Genomic DNA, 22,281 nt, shown 5'->3' on the forward strand with positions numbered 1-22,281 from the left:
ATCTGTATTTTTTTACAGAAATACAGAAAGTTTTATGGCTTTTTTGATAGCAAATGGTATCAGAATGAAATATCTATATTTTTTTACAGAAATACAGACATTTTTCTGTTTATTTTGATAAATTGCAAGAGGTATCAGAATTAAGTATCTGAATTTTTTTGCAGAAATACAGAGATGTTTCTGTTTATTTTGATAAATTGCAAGTGGTATCAAAATGAAATATCTGTATTTTTTTACAGACATACAGAAATTTTTATACTTTTAATGAAAGATTGCAAGTGGTATCGGCAATAAATATCTGTATTTTTTTAAAGAAATACAGAAATTTTACTGTTTACTTTGATAGATTGCAAGTGGTATCATAATTGAATCTCTGTATTGTTTTTTACAGAAATACAGAAATGTTTATATTTATTTTGATAGATTGCAAGTGGTATCAGAATTAAACATCTGTATTATTTTATAGAAATACAGAAAGTTTTATGGCTTTTTTAATAGCAAATGGTATCAGTATGAAATATCTGTATTTTTTTTACAGAAATACAGACATTTTTCTGTTTAATTTGATAAATTGCTGGTGGTATCAGAATTAAGTATCTGTATTTTTTTTACAGAACAACAGACATTTTTATTGATAGATTGCAAGTGGTATCAGAATTAAATATCTGTATTTTTTTTTACAGAAATACAGAAATGTTTATATTTATTTTGATAGATTGCAACTGGTATCAGAATTAAACATCTGTATTTTTTTATTTTTTAGTTTCTATCTATCTATCTATCTATCTATCTATCTATCTATCTGTCTAGCTAAAGCTACATACACACTTCCAATTATTATCGTTGGAAAACGAACGACGAACGTTCCTGCACGATATATACGAACGATCGTATAGCACCGATCCTGCACATAGAGTTAACGACACGATCGTTCGTAGATATTGTACACACAATAGATACGATCGTTTGAGCGATAGAGGAACTATGTGCACGACAGGAAAGTGAACGGACGTTCGTTCATTACGCGTGCTCAGCCCATGGACGATCAACGAACGACCGTACACACGAACGATGTTCAACGATCGTCGTCCAATCCGATCCGTCGGTCCGGTCGTTCGTTTCCAGCGACTTTCCTCGTTCGTCGGCGTCGTTGGTTACTTTTTTATGAACGATTTTTCGCTCAATCGATCGTTCGTCGTTCGATTGGAACGATAAAAATTGGAAGTGTGTACGCACCTTAACAGTGAAACACTCTACCTATCTGAGTACAGTAGATTTCAGGACTGCACAAAAACAGTACAATCAAACAATATATCTGCCTAATAGTGTGAGTGGGACACAGTCTAAGTAAAGCACTTTTTTACTTTTGACAAAACAAGCCAAGCAGCACAGAAAGGTTGTGATCCTAGCAAATCTCTGTCAGGAGTGGTAAATGCAGGCACGCCCTGGCCTTATACAGGGTAATGGCTGCCTGTTTGGCATGCAGTGAGACTGCCACAACAAACATGGAGGGAAGCATCCATAGGATCCACAAACAGTTTGTGTGCATGGATATCACTAAGGCTTTGCAGAGAACTCTTCACATTGTCTGGGTTCTTAACAGTTTCACCAATGGCTTTCAAAATTCTCCTGGTATGCTCTTGCACTTCACTGACCACTAAATTACAGTTCATACATATATGTCTGTGCAAGGACAGAAATAACAAAAAATGATTTTAATGCCAATATTTCATTCATTATACGTGTTGCAGAAAATGACCTAGTTATCTTGAAATCTATCTATGAAAATAAGCATTAACATATTTTAGAACAAAATTTGAGTAAAGATATCAGTAAATAAATTGTTTCTGTCTTTTAATATAGTTTACAATGGTGACTCAGACATCCTATAGATAAATACCACCAATTCTATCCTTCACTACCAAGATCTATAAATGGTTTTGGATATATTTTAATATTGTCTACAATTTCATTATTTAATGCAAAATTGAATCCATCCATTTTTGAACACTCCTATGTGGTTCTTATGGCTGTCTGTATTTTCTGACCCAGTGGCCCCTGCTACCCACAATTTTTGTCCCCCCTCCCCTCTCCATAGAGCAAGAACGGTGCTGTATGTACAGCACCGTTCATGCATCGTGCACTCCCTTGTCGTTGGAAAGGATTGTGAAAGATCCTTTCCAACGACAAAAATTGGAAGTGTGTACGCAGCTTTAAAGTCTATGATAAAGTCTTTTCCTTCTCTGGCTCCGGGATTCTCAAGCTCTGGCTGCAGGATTCAGTGGTCCTAGCGTTTTGGTTTAAAGCTTGGGTTTTGCGGAATTTACAAAGTGTTTTATGGTGCTTCAAGCAGTGAATGGGTATCGGAGGGATGAGATGGTGGCGGATCGCTGGTGCACGGTGACTTTTGTATTTTTAAGAAGTTATTTGGAAGCTTTTTGTTTTGCATTTTTGGAAGCAATGTGGGTGGGGGAGCTGGTGATCCGGGCGTAGGATCGGCCAGGAGGCTTATTGATGGGGGATATGCAGGTATGCAGAGGGGTAAGGGGTTTTGTGTCCTGTTGTGGACAGTTGAGCTGGTCGTGGCCTGCTCAGTTTAGGCAGTGAAGGATTACCTGTGGGGCTGTTCCTGGTGTATCAGGAGAACCAGTATTTGTAATGCTACCAGTTTGTGGCAGTTCTTCGTAAGTGCCTAGAGGTTGAGGGTCTAAACCCAAGGGCTTACACTTCACATTCATTTATGATTCATTTTATTCAGCAACTGAGGCTGAATAGGTGGGGGGGGGGGGGGGGGGAGCAAGCCAATAAGGGCATTGGCCGCTGGAAGTCAATTCATTTTAGGTTGTATGTACACCCAAGGTTGATTTTTAATTTGGGAGGCTGGTCTTGGGGTTCCTAGGCAACGTTGAAGAAGGGTTGATTTCCTATGGTATTTGGGCCTTTTAATGCTTTTCTGGGAGGTTGTTGCTGGTACTGAATCTGCTTTGTGTCCCAGGAACTGTACCTTGTCTCATTTGGATTTTAGGGCACGTGTACTGAGAAGCATGAAGAGCGAAAGTGCGTTCTAATGGCAGACAGCTGGGTGCGCCCCGCTCTGTGGGCATGGTTTGCTGGATCAGAATGCCTGGCATGATGTGTAATAGGTTGGTGCCTGAGTTTCATCATTACGACAGACTGGATAGACTGGTTATAAGCTATTCCTAGTGATCTTACAGTTAAGCAATCTTACAAAGCAATCTCACCAATCTGGCCTAGAGGACGTCTTCCTTCAGATATTTCATTAAAAAAAAATATTCCATTAGGACACAGACATTCTGCTTCAAAACAGTAATGAAAATTGTCACTTTCAGTGATATAAATTTATTGGGGGTCTCACAAACATAATTTGTGCTTTGTTGGGGTCCTGGCCATAGAGAGAAGCAGAAATGCCTTCTGTAGACAGCAATCCTACTACAGCAAAAGTAGGAATTTTTATTTCAATATTTTTATTCAGTTAACATATGGGGAAAGGCAGATGAGATCGATAAAATCAGATCATATACAACCAACAGTAAAATTCACATAGAGCAGTTAAAGTCTATAGGATACAAAATACTCATGTAGGGAGGATACGCACAGAACACCAGGGAGGGCATAGGAGGCAGGTGGGTAGGGAAAAAGTAGAATTTGTTTTTCTTAGCAAGTACCTCAAACTGACAAGATGGGAAGAAGAGGACCAGGGACAGCTCCCTTCTAAAACAGGGGTGCAAGTACCTGCAAGATCATTGCATACTTCCTGCACACAGATCCTACACAGCAGCAGCAGAGGGACACAAGATGGTGCCGAGCACACATCAACTCCCTGAAAGAGAGGGGAGACTCAGAGGGAGAAATCCTAAATCATGCTCCATCACCTCATAGCGGCATGATAAGCACAGCAGTTTACTCCAGCCCCCCTGACCAGTATGTGGGCTAAGGGACTAAGGCTAGGTACACATGTGCAATAATTTATCGTAAGAAAACGAACGATTAACGACCGATCAACGACTGATGAACGATTATTCACAATTATTTTGAACGATCATATTGTGCACAATTCTGTACATGTTGAAACGACACGATCCTTCAAATATAGTCCACCAATAATGTACACACACTAGATACAATCGTTAGAACGATGCAGGAAGTGATATGTACAGGAGAAAGTGTGTCACAGAACAATCCACGATCACTGAATGACCGTACCCACAATAGATAGCAAATGATCATTGCCCAATAAGATCCGCTGGGACGGTCATTCGTTTCCAGCGACATTCCTCGTTCGTCCTCGTCGTTGACCAGTCGTTATGCACTTTTTTTGTTAACGATTATCGGCCAATCGGCCTTTAATCGTTGATTTCCAACGATAAATATTGGAGTTGATTACTGGATTCCAGGCGAGCACTTCTTGCACTTATTCTCCTATCTATTAATAGCCCCAGGGGAGACTCAGGATGTGCCAGTAGTCCCTCACAGTTATAACAGTTGTCACAGAAGGAATGGGAGGCTTTACCAACTAAAAGAGTATTTTAAGGACTTCATGAAGCATATGGTGGACACACTTGGAATGGAAATGGTGGCTATTAAATGTGACCTAGGAAGTAGGATGGATGGGATTTGCAGGGTACAGGGTTCCTATCGGGTGAAGGAGGATATCATGCATGATGCTAGAACCAAGGATTTATTCCACTTTATTTGGGCCTCAATTATCTTACTACAGGACATAAAACCAGTGTTGGTGTCATTCTGGATGAGTAATTTTTAATAGAGGTCGTAATTTCCCTTCCGGCTGATAGCATTTCACAATGGCAAAATGGCAGCATTCAGCAAGCTGGTGGACCTTCTAATTCTCTTGGCATTTTTGGGCTTCTGCAGATTGCCTTTCCAGATTGGCCTACTCATTTGGCCATTCTGGATCCTTAGACTTTTAATTGGCGGGACCTTTAGATGTAATTCACCTTTAAGTGTCCCCTATCTACTTCCACCAGCAAAATCAATCTGGAATGGACTACGTGGGTGGACATACTCAACAATAACTACCTACTCGTGAGCTGTTGGTGCTCTCTGTTCCTTCAGTCAGGATTTTATTCTTCTCTGTTCATCTGATTTCACTTGATTTTTCAGTTTGAATGGACTGCCTGCTACCTCCATGCCTATGCTACTGGGCCAAACTTCCGATCCTTTAGGCAATTTTCATTCTAGTAGCTAGAGGTTTGGTACATAAACAACTACGTTACTGTTCATTAATAAAACCTATTGGTTGTCTTGATCTTAGTAGAGGCCCTCACCATGGAAAGTTGAGAGCATGCCAAGTGGAGTAACAGTGGCAATGCAAGATTTTTTGCAATTCTGCGGAATCAAGAGAGTATTACATAAAGTCATACTATTTGTTAAAAAACTGGCATACAGGGATATCATCGGTTTCATTTGCCTGTAGGAGGTCTGATTGTGGCTATCACTGTGTCTAGTTTGGGTGGCTTTGGGTGGATTCATTGTTGCATAATTGTTCTTCTAGCTGCCACTAGTCAAAGAGAAATCCTATTTTGTTTACACCTATTTGGGGGTTTGTCAGTGAACTCTTTCCAGCACCTCAACAGACACAGTAATGGTTGAAGTCGTATTGTCACTTTTGTAATTTGATTGATATATTTTAGTACCACCATATAAAACTGTTGTACACTGATACAATCCCACAGATACTTTTAGCCGTAGCTGTGGCAGAGAAATCATTTGATATGGTGGATTGGATGTTAATGGATTGTCACACTTACCTCTTCCTCGCCAAATCGCAGATGCCTCTCTCCTGCCCACGCGTGCAGTTCTGACCCTGCTCTTTCAAGTTTTATCAGTATTGTCCATCTGGCCATCCAATCAGTAAATAGTCTCTTAATCATCCATGGGTATTTACCTAACTCAGACTCAGCATTTGTGCAACATGTATCCTCTAGTGTCGAGCCCCTTAGCTCTGCTGAGCATTTCCTCCACACCTGTTGATTGATTCAGTGCTTTCCCCATCCAGCTCCTGTGTTAACCCCTTATTGCCCAGCCTGGTGTTTCCCTACCTGTTCCCTTGTGCTGTTCCAGTGTTCCTCTGTGTCTGAGGTGATCCAAGTGTGTCTGAGAGGAACCAACAGAGCAACATCCTCACCACTAGAGGTTCTAGTGAAAAACTGGTTGTGGCATAGATCCTGTACCTTGGCCCTTCTCAGGGCTCACACCACTTCTGTGCAACCCGTAGTGCCCCCTAGAGGCTCTGTCTCTCCAAGTATGACAAGGATCTGACTGTCTTATGTTAACCTAGGACAAAATTTGTTAGTTTGGATTAAGTCCATTTTTTCCATACCTTTAGTCTCTGTAAGAATTAATAGCTCTCCAAATCCTTCACCATATTTAATAAAATGTGCTAAGGCTGACCCCTCTCCCCCCTCATCTTTATTATAACCCTCAACCCTTTTTTGTGCCCTGTCCAATCTAAATCCGATTCTCTTCATAAAAATAGGATCCTTGCATTGGTTCAGGCCTTCTCCATAAGTTGTGGGATCCAACAAACAGGATAGAAAATCTTAGCTAGTGGGACACTAACAAGACCACTGTTAGAAGACAAATATCTAGCCAGCTATCCCAGGCTGTAAGCCACCATAATCCAGCCTGCCCTGTTCTATCATTTCATGGTGTATTTTTTTAACTCACAGAAATCTGTCCCAGCCATGATATGGCTAGGTATCTGAATACACCCAGTTCTCCCTAACAGAGACCAGGTAAAAATAAATATTGGGAAAATCTATTTCTAAACCTTTTCCCTCACCTCAACTAATAAGTACACCTAAACCTTTTTAAAGTGACAGGTCAAATAGTTAATTTAGCCTTTACAAATAAATATAACATTACAAAAAGGAACTTGTTTTATGTATTTTTTATTATGTACTACAAAAGGTTCACACAGGGATACACAGCCCCAGTGAAGACTTTGCTGCTTTTTGTACATGTTTAATTCTGGTTGCTGTTGCTAAGACCATCAACCACGACAGCAAAGAACTTCTCAATTGCGCTCTGGTCCTGAGGTGTGAAGGAAGGTCCAAGTCTGGCAGCCAGGACATTCACCAACATTTAAAAAAAAAGCTATGAAAGGAAAAAAAATGTGTTAGATTTTTTAGTTTTTTAATAACTTGAATAAATAGGACTATTTAACAGTTTTTAACAACTTGGGTTACCCTAAGCAAAGCACAAATATTTTAGCATGAATATTTAAAAATTGTGTTTGGGAACATTATAGCCAAGAAGAGATCAGTAGTCATTATTAATTCCTAAAGCTGCTAAAAGTAGATCTAGTTGCTGTGTGCCAATATAATTAGCATTATTCTGCATCATAGATTATTAGGTATGTTTAATGTAAGTGTATGGAAATCTTCTCCAGGAGACCAGCAGTGAAAAATGTAAAGGGTTTTACCATCCGCTGTTAATTTAGTCAGACTTCAAACACTACAAACTTGGCAAAGTCAGTTTGATCAAAATAAAGCAATCAAGCTTTATTTTGTGAAATATAACAAATTATTATGTATACCCTTAAGTTACTAGGATCCACAAACAGTTCGTGAGCATTGATATCACTGAGGCTTTGCAGAGAACTCTTCACATTGTCTAGGTCCTTAACAGTTTCACCAATGGCTCCCAAAAATCTCCTGGTATGCTCTTGCACTTTAACATTACCAGCAATAACAGCTGGGGTGGAAACATTTTCAGAGTTGCTAAAGAACCTCTGGGTCCAGGGATGGACTATGAGCAGCCTACCACAAATTGAAGAGAACATTTCATTACAGGGGTAGAATACTAATAGCCTTGGAAAACTTAAAGAAAACAAATGAACCTTCAAAACCAATCTACAGATATTTGGATATATATATCAGCAATTATTAAATACATCTTTATGGGTAGCATGCAGCACATATAATAACTGGTATAAGTTTACAGTTCATACATATATGTGTGTGCAAGGATAGAAATAACAAAAAATGATTAAAGCCAAAACGATTTCATTCAATATACATGTTGCAGAAAATGACCTAGTTATCTTAGGAAAATAAACATTAACATATTTTAAAACAAAATTTGAGTAAAGATATCAGTAAATAAATTGTTGCACAGATTAAAAAATAACTATGGCCAACAATTTTGGAAGGATTGGGGGGTAAAAAATGCTCACCTTAGCCCTACCCTGTTTTGGCAGCAACTGAGAATTTAGGATTTTCTATGTCTTTTAATGTAGGCGACAATGGTGACTCAGACTTCATATTGATAAATACCACCAATTCTATCCTTCACTACCAAGATCTATAAATGGTTTTGGATATATTTTAATATTGTCTACAATTTCATTATTTAATGCAAAATTCCATCCATCCATTTTGTTAACATTTCTATGTGGTTCTTATGGCTGTCTGTATTTTCTGACCTAGTGGCCCCTGCTATCCACAGTTTTTGTGTTGATGGATTTAAGTAATGAAGGGTCCAGGTTCTTTCACACTAATAAAAAGTCTTTTTTTATATTAAAATTAATGATAAATGTTAAAATATGAACTAGGAAATCAGTGCAAGACTGTTAAATAATTCAGGAACAGAACATCCAGTAGCATAGAAAAGAGATATGAAAAATAGTAGTAACAAAATGTTATACCTGGTAAGAGCGTCTTGTCCATCCTGTTCAATATTTACTTTCTGCCACACAGACTGGATGGTGGATCTCTCTTCAGCTGTCCACTTAGGCATGGTGGTGAAATGATGTGAGTAGCTACCGCTTATGAAGAAGAAGAGGACTCTTAAGTTTTATTTATAGGATGATTTGTAAGTCACATATACAGCTTTGAGGCACCTGAGTCCAAATACCTCCCTGTGAGTTTAGCTCTGTGTTGGGAGCCCCTCTATGGACCCTTCAGGCTCCCCTGCCAGGTTCTTGTGTGCTAGGGCAGAGTTGCAGCCTGGGGGGATCCTTGGCATCGGCAGAGCCCACAGGGTAGGAGAAAAATCAGATTCAGGTTCTCTATCAGGTTCTCAGGTGACCCCGTGCAGGGTGCACAGCTGCATGGCAAGTGTCTAACTCAGGGACATTTGCTGGCCAGAGGCAGCCAGGAGTCTTAGGAACCTGGTGACCCAGAAGCGAGTGCAGCACGACCCAGCAGAAGAAGAGGAGAGCGGAGGTGCGCATGGCTTCACACAGGTATGCAGCCATGGAGGGGGGTGACTGTCAGCTAATGCAGGCTGAGGCAGGCTGCTGTGTGTGCTGTACAAGGGAACACCCTGCTAGAGGAAAGGGGGGGGGGGCATTGAACCTGAGGACATTGCCAGGGTTCAAGAAGACTGTAAAGAAGCTAGCTTGGCAATGGTCAAGAAAAAATGTATCTATTTCATAAAGAAACGTCAGCTGTTAGATTAATACTACAATCATAAGAGAACAGACACAGACACCAGTTCATATAGAGTTGCTGTTCTGATTTATTCAGAAAATATCGCATAATTTATTCAAAGTAAAATACGTGGTACAGAAAAGTAATTAAATGAAGTGATAAATGACTATTCAAGAATCCTGAGTGATTGATGTTCCTAAACAATTTATGGCCTTGATATCTTGGGAATCTCTTCAAACCTCCCCAGGTGACCATTGCCTTTGTTCTTATTAACAAAAAAGAGAAACTCCACTAGTCCTACAGGATGTTCATACCCCCCACCCTTCGATATTAATGCATATTACTTGTTATATTTAAGGATGAGAGAGATTTGTAAGTTTGATCTCATGGTGAATCGGGCCTTTCTCGCTTACCGAACATTTAAGCGAGAGCAGCCTTGTGATTCGCCATGAGGTCGTGTCCTCATCAAACAAATGAGGGAAAAAGCAGGGGGTGGGAACAGCCACTATTTCCAGCGGGAATGGCGCGGCTGGGAGCGAATCATTTGCTCCCAGGATGCACAGCAAGGCCCAGCAGACCAATCAGGAGAGATCTGAGCACAGGCATATATACAGGGAAGGAGGGAGGGGTTAGTTACTCCATCTTGTGTTCTGTGTGAAGGATAGAAGCAGGGAGAGACGTGGATTGTGACAGGGACAGGTTAGGAGTCTTCTGTATATCTGTATTTTTACAGATATTGCAGTTTTTGATGTTACCTGTTCCTATGTACCAAATAAGCCAGCTTTTTTGTCCTACTCTCAAAAAATACAGATATTTCAGTGTTTGATACCTCTTGCTATTAACAAAAGAAGAGCATTCGGTAAAAAAAAAAAATCTGTCCTACTATATAAAAAATACAGATGTTTCAGTGTCTAATACCTCTTGCTATTGATTATTTAATTTTAATAAATTTTGCTTATATATACAACTAAATAACAAAACCATACTATACAAAAACACATACATTATACATATAAAAAACAAATTATTATGAAAAAATAAAACAATACACTTATAATACAAAGTATTCCAAGAAAAAAAATATAACATTTTCTTTTTGTGAAGAAAGGGCCTCTAATGGCCTTATATATCTGTGTGTGAATAACAACCTACTAACAATTGTGACCAAAAAAATTAAAAAAAAAAGGGTGGGGGTGAAGAAAGGGCATTAAATGGCCTTGTATATCTGCATGTGAAAATCAACCTACTAACAAACAAACGTGGGGGAAAAAAACAAAAGTGGGGATGAAGAAAGGGCCTCTAATGGCCTTATATACCCGCACGTGAAGATCAACCTACTAACAAACGTGAGGGGAGAAGAAAAAAGGGGTGGGGGTGAGGAAAGGGCCTCTAATGACCTTATATATCTGTGCATGAATATTGGCCTACTAACAATACGTGAGGGGGGAAAAAAATTCTGCATACTTATACACCCCTTTGTATGAATATATGTAAAAACACATACTAACATACGAATGACAAAACATTCAAAACAAAAACAGCAATCCAAGCGAATGTCCTTCAAGTTTATCCTATACTACTCAGACAATATTATCCGATAGGAATGAATCTAAAATAAATGTATCCAACAAAACATTCAAAACAAAAACAGCAATCCAAGCGATTGCCCTTCAAATTTATCCTATACTATTCAGACAATATTATCCGATAGGAATGAATCTAAAATAAATGTATCCAACAAAACATTCAAAACAAAAACAGCAATCCAAGCGATTGCCCTTCAAATTTATCCTATACTATTCAGACAATATTATCCGATAGGAATGAATCTAAAATAAATGTATCCAACAAAAACATTCAAAACAAAAACAGCAATCCAAGTGAATGTCCTTCAAGTTTATCCTATACCATTCAGACAATATTATCCGATAAGAATGAATCTAAAATTAATGTATCCAACAAAACATTCAAAACAAAAACAGCAATCCAAGTGACTGTCCTTCAAATTTATCCTATACTATTCAGACAATAATATCCGATAAGAATGAATCTAAAATAAATGTATCCAGCAATTATCTACCTAATACCTTTGATGGTCTGATACAAAGAAAAATCAGGAAACTCAAGGTTTACCATATATATCGTCAACATATTAGCCTTATACATTGATCTCGACTCATGATGTTGAACAAACAGGCTTTATCTCTAAATAAAATCCAAGGAGCCCAGATGGCATTGAATTTTAAAGTCATATCCTGAAAATCATGGTACCCCTCTTCAATCTTACAAACCTCCTCCACCAATTGCAACCAACCTTTCAATGAAGGTTCGCTAGGGTCCCTCCAATATCTAGGTACTGTGCTTTAGCTGCATCAAGAAGAAACGGTATCAATGAACGCCTATAACTGCCCAGTGGAAGTTTAGTACAATGGAAAAGGATACACCAAGGGGTAAGCTCCAACAACTCCAACATTCATATAAAGCAGTATAAGTCAAAAGTAATTTTGAGAGTGCCATGGTTACACAGACATATTTGATAGTGAATCTGGTAAATTGTCAGATGAGTAGACAGATGTTTTGTTATGTACGGCAAAAAACTCCATGCCTCTCTTTGTTGCCAGTGCAATTTTAGAGAAATTGTCCACTCCATATTCAGCTTTTGCTGAATATGGAGTTTTCTCCTCAGGTCGCTTACGTTCTTTCACTTCACCAGCCTCATGACTGCCCAGTAGGTTTTTTTCCATCTACCATGTCACTCCTTGGACATCTCTGTATTCTCAGAGGTCCTGAAAATCTAGCCATGAAGGCCTATATTAATAAGAACCTGGAAAAGGGGTTGAATAACTTCTCCTCTTCCCCTGCTAGGGATGGCTTCTTTTTGCTAGAGAAAAAGGATGGAAGTCTGAGAAAGTCTAAATCTCTCTGTATTGATTACAGAGATTTAGGGAAAATAAATGTACCCCATACCATCTATTGATGACCTCTTGGCAAGGTTGTGGGTACAAAAAGTTACTAAACTGGACCTGAGAAGAACCTACAACCTGTTTAGAATCTAGCAGGGAAGTCAATGAAAGTTGGCTTATAATACTTGGGATGAGCATTATGAGTACCTGGAAATGCCATTTGTTCTGTGCTATGCCCCAGCATTCTTCCAGGACGTCATAAACAACATCTTTAGAAATGTTCTTATTAAATATGTGGGGATTTATCTAGATGACATACCTATATTTTCTTCTTTATTAGTTTGACATTGAGCTCATGTTAAGGTTGTCCTCCAGAAACTCGGGCATAACTGTCGCTACATCAAGCTCGCAAAGTGTGTGTTTGAGGTTCAACAAGTTCCATTTCTTGGGTACAGTTTTTAAAATTGTGGCCTGACTATAGACCCAGCCAAGCCTATCAATGTATTTGACTGGCTCCAGTTCACTAACTTGAGGTTTATGGGCTTTTCCAATTTCTATAGAATGTTTAGGAATTTTTCCACCTTGATAGCTCCCTTTACTAACATGACATGACATGAAAAGAGGCAGATCCTTCCTGGTAGTCTACTACTACCGGTAGTCAAAGTTTTGCTCTTATACTTCTACATCCTGATGTCCATAAAGCCTTCTATGTGGAGGTTGATGCATCTGAAATAGGAGTGGGGACAATCCTGTCTCAGTACTCCAGAAATCCAGAAATATTACATCCCTATGACTTCTTTTCCATTGGGTTCTCTCCATCAGAATGAAATTAGGATATTGGAGAGCTTTTGGCAGTCAAATTAGTCTTATAAGACCATTGGCTAGAGGTGATTGTATATACAGACCATAAACATTTGGATTATATGGAGGGAGTGTAGCAGGCATGGTAAGCTAGCTACTACTAGAGAGCCACCTAAGGTAATCTTTTTAAGCAAGTTAAATACAAAAACATGGAACACTGAATCCATGTATTGTGGATGTACAGGTGGATTTGTGAATTTGTAAAGTTGTGGCTGTTATGCCATGACAGGTAATGAGAAAGAAAGCCGCTGGTAATATACAAAATGTAATATCATTCAAACAAATGTTTTTTTTTCAGTATAATGTAACAAAGAGGTTTGGCCAAAATAAGCAGGTTTGTTAAGATCAGTGTATAATTGTTAACCACAGATACCATAGAATTCAGTACTCATGCTGACATTTTCTGGAAATATGTAAAGAAAAAAATGCCAGTTTTCTTCCTGTCTAATTCTTCCCAGTTAGATGGTATGAAAATTGTCACTCCCTGGGGTAAACCCGTCATGTATTCTTGCTGTTGCAACTGTTGCTGTGTTGGACCATTGCATGCATCCAATAAAGATAAGTACTACCTTTTAATTAAGCAGCCCCTAAGTGTTTTGTGTCAAACATTAGCCATTTCTGACACATGTATTTCCACCAGGGGGCTATGAAATTTAATGCTAGGCAAGCGCAACTAGTATTTTTTTTTTCAAGATTAAATTTCCTTATTACTTACAGACCTTGGTCTAAAAATGGTAAAGCAGATGCCTTATCTCATAGTTTCTTTGAAGCAGGCTCTGATTCCAGTCCTTAATCCATTCTCCCTTCTTGCGGTATATTCAGGGTACTATCAATAATCATCTCTCACCAGACCTTTCTGTCCTTTTAGCACTTCACCAGTTAGACTTTCCTCCAGACAAACCCTCAGGTTGCTTGTATGTGCCATTGCTCTCAGTCCTCAGGTCATCCAACAGATTTATGAAAATAAAACTACTGGGCACCCAAAGGAAAAAAGACCTTGGCACTAATGGAATTTTCTGGTTTGGTGGCCTGCACTTATTGAAGATACTAAAGCTTATGTTAAAGCTTGGACAGTCTGTGCTTGTAGTAAAATAGCTCCAGCCACTGCCTTCTCCATACAGGCCATGGTCCCACATTGTCATGGTTTTCATAGTGGATTCCACTGAAGAAGGTAAAAAACGCTCACAATTGTTTATTTAAAATGTGTTTAGATTGCATGGTATCCCTGACAATGTGGTCTCTGAGAAGAGAATGATCTTCATCTCTCAGTTCTGGAGTTTGTTCTGCAAACACATGGGTATTTTTCTGTCTTTTGCATGTCTCAGGTTTTGCTTCTAAAACTAACGATCAGACCAAGGGAGCAAACTAATCTAATGTAGCAGTACCTCAATTGTTTTACTTTTGATCACCAGGAGGAGAGGGCAGATTATCTACAGTTTGTAGAGTTTGCATTTATCATATCAGTACATTCACTGAGATATCTCTGTTTTAATGTGCAGATAAAGCCCCTTTTCCAGCTGGACCTCTGCTAACAAAAGGTTCATTTGCATTACCTAAAGATTCTGTTCCCATGGTACCATACTCCAGGATTTCTTCAGTGACTCTTCCCTACTGGTAAGTCATTGTGCTGACAATGTGGGGCTGACAGGAACACACTGGAACACATTTTATAAGACTGACGATGACGTAATGGTACACGCTCATTTGTACACGCCCCCTGGTAGATTTTTAGAGCACGTTCTTGGAATTAGAGTGGGTTTGGTCCATACAGCATACGCCCACTATAATAACGTTGGGAATTCTCTGTGATGACTGAGGTTGCGGGCTGGTGGAAATCTGAACACAAGCTGCAATTGGCCCCCAGCCCGGATTTTGGATATGCCTAGGCTTGCCAGTAACTCAGACGCCACCAGTGATACAAAAATGAATCTTACATACTCTGCTGGTCGCCTGTACTCTTGTAGCATGCCACTGGAAACCAAATGTGCCTCTGTTTCTCGAAGCACTGTACGACAGGGTACAAGATATCCCCCTAATGGAATACCTGACAGCCACCTTACAGGATAGAGTTGCTAAATTTCAGGTGAGGTCTCCCATTAAGACCCCTTTGATGTTTGGAAATAAGTGTACCTTCCCAAATTTTCCATTGAATTCTTATGTTTTGTTGTCTCTTCACTTGCATTTTTTCTGTATTTAAACTATATCCTCTCATTTTTTATTTTATTTAAAAAAAAAACTTTACCAAAAATTTACTTTAAAAAAACTACCTCATGACTTTAACGTTGCTTATTTCCTACAATTTCCCACCTTTCTTCCCCTACAGTATTTATGACCTGTTTATTAACATTAACTTTTGCCACCCAAGCCAGGATCCAGATGATAATGGTCTTTTTGAACTAGTGGATGACTAGTCCCTGGTTGGGACACAGTGATTACTCATTTCTTCACCTTGTTATTCTGTCTACAGATACGCTGATGTATATTCTTTCAACTTTTTTCCCCTTTTATAATTTGTTTTTTTTTTTTTTTATGTTAGCATAATCTCTTAGACAACTGTTGTCACTTATGAATCATATTGTGAGACACCTTTAACATATAATATGCTCTTGCTGTTATTGAAATATATGTAAATGCAAAATATTTTTTATAATTCTGAGTGGGAGAGTGTTGAAACCCCTGTCAAATTTTTAATGGGATTGAATCTCAGCCAGGTCACTATCTGCATAGAGTATTTCTTGGTTACATATTGGTAGGTTACATAGTTTCCACCTACAAATTGGCCTTAGACTATAGTAGGTACATTGAGGTTGTAATCTCTTTCAGGGGAAAATTTGTGACATGGCTATGAACTCTATAATGTGCAGTGAAATTTCAGTGCTTGGCTTTAAAAAAATACGGCACTGTTTTGTGTCTCTGTTAAAACACCCGTCCATTTCTATCAAGTCTGACTACAGACTGGCAAAGTCAGATTTGGCAAATTATATTTGCAGAGAGCACACGGAGAAAGAGATGCAGGGAGGCATTCCCCGTTGCCCCAGTCCTAATAGGATAAGTTAGGCTGGTGGCCCTGAGTGGAGATAATTCACAATTCAGAAATAGTTCAAAGTGGGGCCCGCAGTCAGTGACAGCTAATAGACATTATATACCTGTCCAGACTTGTAATTACAGTATCAGACAAACAAACATTTTTCAGCACTGATAGTCTTAATTTGTGGCTCTGAAATGTTATATGACATGAGTGCTGGAGCTGGAAAATGAGATGATAATATGAAATAAAAAAAAAGTGTGTCTATAAACTATGGGCCTTACTTTTGTGAAACTCAATGTTTCCTCCCAAGAATTACCATAAAATTTTCACATTGGATTCTATTGGAAAATGTGTACAGGAACTTTTACTCATGATCCATTTTTTGTGTTAATCTGTTAATCTTAATTAACTCACAGAAATCTGTCTCAGCCATGAAAGTGGTAGGTATCTGAATACACCCAGTTCTCCCTGAGACCAGGTAAAAAAAAATATTAGGAAAATCTATTTCTAAACCTTTTCCCTCACCTCCCTTATTATTATGGACTACAAAATATTTTATTATATGTACTACAAAATGTTCACACAAGGATACACAGCCCCAGTGAAGACTTTGCTGCTTTTTGTACATGTTTAATTCTGGGTAATGTTGCTAAGACCATCAACCATGACATCAAAGAAATTCTCAATTGCGCTCTGGTCCCGAGGTGTGAAGGAAGGTCCAAGTCTGGCAGCCAGGACATTCACCAACATTTCAAAAAAAAAAGCTATGAAAGGAAAATAAATGTGTTAGATTTTTTAGTTTTTTAATAACTGGAATAAATAAGACTATTTAACGTTTTTTAACAACTCGAGTTGCCCTAAGCAAATCATAAATATTTCAGCATAAATATTTAAAAAGTGTGTTTGGGAACATTATAGCCAGGAAGAGATCAGTAGTCACTATTAATTCCTAAAGCTAAAAGTAGATCTGGTTGCTGTGTACCAATATTGCATTATTCCGCATCATGGATTATTAAGTATGTTTAATGTAAGTGTGTGGAAATCTTCTCCAGGAGACCAGCAGTAAAACAAATGTAAAGGGTTTTACCATCCCCTGTTAATTTAGTCAGACTTTAGTCAGACTTCAAACATTCTTACAAAATTGGCGAGGTCAGTTTGGTCAAAATAAAGCAATCAAACTTTATTTTGTGTGTTAGTAGAATACTAACAGCCTAGGAAAACCTAAAGAAAACAAATAAACCTTCAAAAAAAATCTACAGATATTTGGATATATACATCAGCAATTAATAAATACATCTTCATGGGTAGCATGGAGCACATATAATAACTGGTATAAGTTTACAGTTCATACATATATGTCTGTGCAACGATAGAAATTACAAAAAATGATTAAAGCCAAAAGATTTAATTCATTATATGTGTTGCAGAAAATGACCTAGTTTTCTTAGGAAAATAAACATTAACATATTTTAAAACAAAATTTGAGTAAAGATATCAGTAAATAAATTGTTGCACAGAATAAAAAATAACTATGGCCAACATATTTGGAAGGAGTGGGGGGTGCTTACCTTAGCCCTACCCTGTTTTGGCAGCAACTGAGAATTTAGGATTTTCTATGTCTTCTTTGTAATGTGGCAATGGTGACTCAGACTTCATATCGATAAATACCACCAATTCTATCCTTCACTACCAAGATCTAAAAATGGTTTTGGATATATTTTATTATTGTCTACAATTTCATTATTTAATGCAAAATTCCATCCATCCACTTTTGAACACTTCTATGTGGTTCTTATGGCTGTCTGTATTTTCTGACCTAGTGGCCCCTGCTACCCACAATTTTTGTCTTGATGGATTGAAGTAATGAAGGTCCAAGTCCTTTCACAATTTAAAAAACCCTTAACTGTATTAAAAAAATATTTATATTAAATTAAATTATAAATGTAAAATATGAACTAAGAAATCAGTGCAAGACTGATAAATAATTCAGGAACAGAACATCCAGTAGCATGGGAAAAAAGTAGAAACAAAATATTATACTTGGTAAGAGCTTCTTGTCCATGCTGGTTAATTTTTACTTTACTCTGCCACACAGACTGGATGGTGGATCTCTCTTCAGCTGTCCACTTAGGCATGGTGGTGAAATGATGTGAGTAGCTATTGCTTATGAAGTGGAGGACTCTAAGTTTTATTTATAGGCTAATTTGTAAGTCACATCCACAGCTTTGAGTCCAAATACCTCCCCGTGAGTTTAGCACTGTGTTGGGAGCCCCTCTTAGGACCCTTCAGGCTCCCCTGCCAGGTTCTTGTGTGCTAGGGCGGAGCTGCAACCTGGGGGGAATCCTTGGCATCGGCAAAGCCCACAGGGTAGGAGAAAAACCACCGCATGGTGGGTGGGCATGGCAAGTGTTTAACTCAGGGACATTTGCTGGCCAGAGGCAGCCAGGAGTCCTAGGAACCTGGTGACCCAGAAGCGAGTGCAGCAGGAGCCAGCAGAAGAAGAGGAGAGCGGAGGTGCGCATGGCTTCACACAGGTAAGCAGCCATGGAGGGGGGTGACTGTCAGCTACTGCAGGCTGAGGCAGGCTGCTGTGTGTGCTGTGCAAAAGAACACCCTGCTAGAGGAAGGGGGGGGGGGCATTGAAGCTGAAGCTGAGGACATTGCCAGGGTTCAAGAAGACTGTGAAGAAGAAACAGAAGAAACATCAGCTATTAGATTAATATTACAACCATAAGAGAACAGACACAGACACCAGTTCATTTAGAGTTGCTGCTCAGATGTATTCAGAAAATATGGTATAAATAAAAGGAGTGATAAATACTGGGAGGCTTAATGATGGGGGATATGCAGGTATAGGGGTTGGAAACATTGTTTGAATCAGGAAATCCAAGACTGATCAGAGGGGTAAGGGGTTTTGTGTCCAACTGTGGACAGTTGAGCAGGTCGGTGGCTTGCTCAGTTCAGGCAGTGGAGGATTACCTGGAGGGCTGTTCCTGGTGTATCAGGTGGGCCAAAATTTGTAATGCTACCAGCTTGTGGAAGTTTTTCGTATGTGCCTAGAGGTAGAGGGGAATGAACCCAAGGGCTTACACTTCGCATTCATTTAGGATTCATTTCATTCAGCAACTGAGGCTGCATGGTGGGGGTTGGGGGAGCAAGCTAATAAGCGCATTGGCCACTGGAAGTCAATTCATTTTAGGTTGTATGTACACCAAAGGTTCATTTAGTTTGGGAGGCTGGTCTCCTATGGTATTTGGGCCTTTTATTATTTTTCTGGGAGGTTGTTGCTGGTACTGAACCTGCTTTGTGTCCCATGAACTGTACCTTGTCTCATTTGGATTTTAGGGCACGTGTACTGAGGAGCATGAAGAGCGAAAGTGCATCCTAATGGCAGACAGCTGGGTGCGCCTCGCTCTGTGGGCATGGTTTGCTGGATCAGAGTGCCTGGCATGATGTGTAATAGGGTGGTGCCTGAGTTTCATCGTTACGACAGACTGGATATGCTGGTTATAAGCTTACCTAGTGATCTTACAATTAAGCGATCTTACAAAGTCTTTGTAAATTGAAATATCACCAATCTGGCCTAGAGGAGGTCTTCCTTCAGATATTTTAGTAAAAAGAAAAAAATATTTAGAATCTCTGGAAACACAGCAGTATTCCATTAGGATACAGAAATTCTGCTGCAAAACAATTTAATGGGGGTCTCACACACATAATTTGTGCTTTGTTGGGTTCATGGCCATAGAGAGAAGCAGAAATGCCTTCTGTAGACAGCAAACTTACTACAGCAAAAGTAGGAATTTTTATTTACATTTTTTTATTCGAATAACATATGGGGAAAGGGAAATGGGATCGATATAATCAGATCACATACAACCAACAGTAAAATTCACATAAGGCAGTATAAGACAATAGGATACAAAATACCCATGTAGGGAAGATACGCACAGAACACCAGGAGGGCATAGGAGGCAGGTGGGTAGGGCAAAAGTAGAATTTGTTTTTACTAGCAAGTACCTCAAACCGACAAGATGGGAAGAAGAGGACCAGGGACAGCTTCCTGCTAAAACAGGGGTGCAAGTACCTGCAAGATCATTGCATACTTCCTGCACACAGATCCTACACAGAAGCAGCAAAGGGGCACAAGATGGTGCCGAGCACACATCAACTCCCAAAAACGATTTTGAACGATCATATTGTGCACAATTCTGTACATGCTGAAGCGATACGATCCTTCGAATATAATCCACCAATAATGTACACACACTAGATACAATCGTATGAACGACCGTACACACAATAGATAGCAAATGATCATTGCCCAATCAGATCCGTTTGGACAGTCATTCGTTTCCAGCGACATTCCTTGTTCCTCCTCATCGTTGACCAGTCGTTGTGCACTTTTTTTGTTAATGAATATTGACTAATTTGGTCTTTAATCGTTCATTTCCAACGATAATTATTGGCTCTGTGGAGATGATTACTGGATTCCAGGTGAGCACTTCTTGCACTTATTCTCTTATCTATTGATAGCCCCAGGGGAGACTCAGGATGTGCTCATAGTTCCTCACAGGCATAACAGTTGTCACAGAAGGAATGGGATAAGAACTCTTACATTAAGGCTTTACTAACTAAAAGAGTATTTTGAGGACTTCATGAAGCATGTGGAGGACACACTTGGAATGGAAATGGTGGCTATTAAATGTGACCTAGGAAGTAGGATGGAAGTCCGAATCCCTCTGGGTCAGGCCTAAAAGCCAGGACCCCTCCCACCTCAGGGATGGGATTTGCAGGGTACACTCCTATCGGGTGAAGGAGGATATCATGCGTGATGCTAGAACCCAGGATTTATTCCACTTTATTGGGGCCTCAATTATATTACTGCAAGACTTAAAGGCAGTGTTGATTTTTAATACAGGTCGTAATTTCCCTTCCGGCTGATAGCATTTCACAATGGCAAAATGGCATTTTTGGGCTTCTGCAGATTGCCTTCCCAGATTGGCCTACTCATTTGGCCATTCTGGATCCTCAGAGTTCTAATTGGCGGCAACTTTAGATGTAATTCACCTTAAAGTGTCCCCTGTCTACTTCCACCAGCAAAATCAATCTGGAATGGATTGCTTGGTGGACATACTCGATAACAACTACCTACTCGTGAGCTGTTGGTGCTCTCTGTTTCTTCTATCAGCATTTTATTCTTCTCTGTTCATCTGATTTCACTTGATTTTTCAGTTTGAATGGACTGCCTGCTACCTCCATGCCTATGCTACTGGACCAAACTTAAGATCCTTTAGGCAACTTTCATTTTAGTACTAGAGGTTTGGTACATAAACAACTATAGTACTGTTAATTAATAAAACCTATTGGTTGTATTGATCTTAGTAGAGGCCCTCACCATGGAAAGTTGAGAGCATGCCAATTGGAATAACAGTGGCAGTGCAAGATTTTTTTGGAATTCCGTGGAATCCGTGGAGAGTATTACATAAAGTCATACCATTTGTTAAAAAACTGGCATACAGGGATATCATCGGTTTCATTTGCCTCTAGCAGGTCTGATTGAGGCTATAGCTGTGTCAGGATTCATTGTTGCATATTTGTTCTTCTAGCTGCCACTAGGCATAGAGAAATCCAATTTTTTTTGCGCCTATTTGGGGGTTTGTCAGCAAACTCTTCCCAGCACCCCAACAGACACAGTAACAGTTGAAGGGGTATTGTCACTTTCGTAATTTGATTGACATATTTTAGTACAGCCATCCAAAACATTTGTACCCTGGTGCAATCCCACAGATATTTTAAAGTAGCCGTGGCAGAGAAATAATTTGATAGGGTGGATTGGATGTTAATGAATTGTCACACTTACCTTTTCCTGGCTAAAACTTAGACGCCTCTATCCTGCCCATGCACGCAGTTCTCACCCTGCTCTTTCAAGTTTTATCAGTATTGCCCATCTGGCCGGCAAATCAGGAAATAGCCTCTTAATCATCCCTGGCTATTTAGCTAGCTCAGCCACAGCACTCAGCATTTGTGCAACATGTATCCTCTAGTTTCAAGCCCCCTAGCTCTGCTGAGCATT

General features: G+C 39.3%; 1 pseudogene; it reads right to left on the bottom strand.

The window, feature by feature from the left end:
• Positions 1-6,915: 6,915 nt before the first annotated feature.
• LOC140334594 (hemoglobin subunit beta-2-like) lies at positions 6,916-9,208 on the bottom strand (annotated as a pseudogene).
• Positions 9,209-22,281: the final 13,073 nt, after the last annotated feature.

Source organism: Pyxicephalus adspersus, chromosome 7, assembly GCF_032062135.1.
Source record: "Pyxicephalus adspersus chromosome 7, UCB_Pads_2.0, whole genome shotgun sequence".
In the NCBI taxonomy this organism is placed as follows: Eukaryota; Metazoa; Chordata; class Amphibia; order Anura; family Pyxicephalidae; genus Pyxicephalus; species Pyxicephalus adspersus.